Source organism: Galeopterus variegatus, unplaced genomic scaffold (genome assembly GCF_000696425.1).
Source record: "Galeopterus variegatus unplaced genomic scaffold, G_variegatus-3.0.2 Scaffold2491, whole genome shotgun sequence".
In the NCBI taxonomy this organism is placed as follows: Eukaryota; Metazoa; Chordata; class Mammalia; order Dermoptera; family Cynocephalidae; genus Galeopterus; species Galeopterus variegatus.
In genome coordinates, this window is record NW_007728602.1 from 12217 (window position 1) to 15290 (window position 3074).

Sequence of the window (3074 nt, forward strand, 5' to 3'; positions counted from 1 at the left end):
TTTTTTTTTTTTACTTTAGAAATTTATTGAAAATTAGAAGAAAATTCTATGGTAATAAGATAGGATGACCAGTTATGTTTCCTATAAGGGAAATTCTTATAATGGAATTTCCAGAAGATAATGGAGACAATGGCTCAGGTTAAGAGGAAAAGAAGGTGATGCAGGGAGATGCTGAAATTCTGCTAAAATTGTAAAGATCTCTTCATACTGGAACTTATAAGAGTGATGATTTTAAAGCAGTAAATAGTAAGATCACTTGCATAAGATCATCTCTATGTTTCATTTTACTGTTTCTCTGTTGCTGCTATAAATACAATTGACTTTTGTTTGTTTGTTTGTTTGTTTGTTTTTGGTGGTTGACCTGTAGGGGGATCCAAACCATTAACCTTGATGTTACAACACAACGCTCTAACCAACTGAACTAAATAGCCAGTCTAAATACAATTGATATTTATACACTGATTTTTTTTTCCAGTGACCTTGATGAACTCCTTGATAATTATTCTAATAATTACTATGTAGACTCTGCATTTTCAACACACACAGCATGGCATTGACAAAAAATGACAATTATATTTTTTCCATTTAATTTTATTTCATGTATTTTATTTTTCTTATCTTATTACATGAGCTAGGACCATTAGTGTAATGCTGAAAAGAAGTAGTGATAGTGAGCCTCCTTGTCTCATTCAATATTTTACCATTGTGTATGATGTGTGTTGCAGGTTTCCTGTAGGTGTTTGATATGGATGGAATCGTGTCCCCCCAATTTTGTACAGTAGAAGCTTGATCCCCACTGTGACTGATAAGAGGGTGGGAAATCTCTCAATTATAGTTATTGAATGATAAGGCCTTGAAGAGATGATTAGATTCTGAGGACCATGCCCTAGTGAATGGATTAATAATGGTGGTCATGGGTGTGGTTCTGAGGGCTTTAAAAGGAGAGCACGTGAGAGTCTCTCTCTCTCCCTGTCTCTGCTCTGCCATTTTCTGCCCTGTGACACCCTGTGTTGCTGTAAAGCCATTACCAAAGAAGACCCTCACCAGATGTGTTCCCTGGATTTTGGGCTTCCCAGCCTCCAAAATTGTAAGCAATAAGTTTTGTTTTCTTCAAAGTACCCAGTTCCAAGTATTTTGTAATAAGCAACAGATACAGGCTAAGTTAGGAAATTTGTACTAGAGAGGTGGGGTGTTGCTTATAACAAATACTTGAAAATAGGGAAGTGGCTTTGGAACAGGGTATTGAGGAGAGGATGGAAGAATTTGAAGGAACAGGCTAGAAAAAGCCTAGCTGCTGGTGAGAGTTTAGAAGACAAGAAAACCAGGGAAAGTTTGGAAGTTCTTAGAGACTTGTTGAATGGTGGTGACCAGAAAACTCTCTGAAATATGGACGATGAAGACCATTCTAAGGAGAAATAATGGGTTTATTGGAAACCAGGACAAAGATCACCCTTGCTGTGAACTGTCAAGAAACTTGGCTGCATTCTGTTCATGCTCAAAAAGTTTTATGGAATGTGGGACTTCAAGGTGCTGGTGACCCAGAGTATTTGGCAGAAGAAATTTCTAAGCAGCAAAACATTCAGGAAGCTGCATGGCTACTTGTAAAAGCCTACACTGAGTCACAGCAGCAAAGGCATGACATAAAGCCAAAATTTATAATTAAATGGAAGCAGAGTATAAGGACTTGGAAAATTTGCAGCTTGACCATGTGGTAGACAAGCAGAGAGCATTTTCAGGAGAAAAATGAATTGGTACAGCCAAGCGACCATTTGCTAAGGAGATTAGTACAGAAGAAAGGGATTATCAAGAGGAGGGGGAAAAAACAAACAAACCCTTGAAGGCATTTCAGAGATCTTCCAGGCTGCCTCTTCCATTACAGGCCCAGAGGCCTAGGGAGACAGAATAGTCTTGGGGGACAGGCCTGAGGCTTGCTCCATGGGCTCACTGCCAAGGGCCATCTTAGGAAATAGTTTCCAGCACCAGAACCTGGCTGCTCCAGCTGTGGCTAAATTGGCCCCAGGTTTGGCTGGACCCACAGCTTTGGAAGATAAAAGCTGGATGCCTTGGCAGTGTCCACATGGTGTTAAGTGTGTAGGCTCACAGAATGCCAGAGCTGTAAAGGCTTGAGAGCCTTCACCCTGATTTCAAAGGATGTATGGAAAAGCCTGGGGGCCCAGGAAGAGATCTGTCACAGGGGCAGATTCATCACATACAGCCTTTGCTAGAGCAATGCCAAGAAGAAATGTGGGGTAAGAGTTGCAGCAGAGAAACCCCACCGAGGCCATCCCTAGTGGAGAAGTGGGAGTGTGACCTCCATGGAGACCCCCAAATTGTGAAGCTACCAGTGGGCAAAGCCAGCGGCAAGAGCTAAAGCATAGCTGAAGACCAGTAAATCCATAGGCCTGAGGACTTGGGTACCCAACTCCTGCACCAGTATGCAGAGGACATCAAACATGAAGTCAAGGTACATGATTTGCCAACTTTGAGATTTAATGCTTGCCCTGCTGGGATCTGGACTTGTTTGGGCCCTGTTACCCCTTTCTTTTGGCTTATTTCTCCCTTTTGGAACAGGAATATGTACCCTATGTTTGTCCCACCATTGTATCTTAGAAGTTGATAACTTGTTTTGATTTCACNCTGGGAGTGGAATGATATGTAGTAAATTGTGTCCCCCAAGTTTTATGTATTAGAATCCATTGCTAGTTGAGAGGAACTACAATAAATTCCAAAAGGAATTTTTGAGAAAAAATAAAATTAACCCAGGTGAAGAATACAACAATGCAAGAAGGTCAAATGAAACAGAAGAAGGAAACAAATTAGTAATTATAAATGAATGTTGAATGTGAAAAACATTAACGATAATATCTTATAGGATTTAAAGTTTATACAAACTAAAAAGGCATAAAGAGAATAATAGAAGGCAGGATGAGGCAAATAGCATTGAAGTTGTCTAAGGTTTTAGCATTATGAGAAAGTAATAAAAGTCATAAATTGTATTAGTCTGTAAAAGGCCAAATATGCACATATAAGATTCAGGGTAACTACTGAAAGAATGCTAAAGAATATAAAACTAA